Genomic DNA, 249 nt, shown 5'->3' with positions numbered 1-249 from the left:
TTACAAGCCTCATCCATCTGCAAAGTCCTGATCTGTCTCCTAGTGACTTATAATGCCAAAGTCCTCCATCTCCATATGCCACAACATGTAGGGTTATTGGAGTTTACTTGCTTGAACCTAATTGTTAAAAAAGGCTGAAATTATATCCTGAGATAAACAGGCCAGTAATCTCTGCCACTGAGGGTTATTTGCTTTAGACTTTAGACAGCAGATAAATGTTCTATAAAGACAAAGATCATTGTATTTATT

This window comes from Bufo bufo, chromosome 9, assembly GCF_905171765.1.
Source record: "Bufo bufo chromosome 9, aBufBuf1.1, whole genome shotgun sequence".
NCBI lineage: Eukaryota > Metazoa > Chordata > Amphibia > Anura > Bufonidae > Bufo > Bufo bufo.
This window is presented reverse-complemented; position numbering follows the sequence as displayed.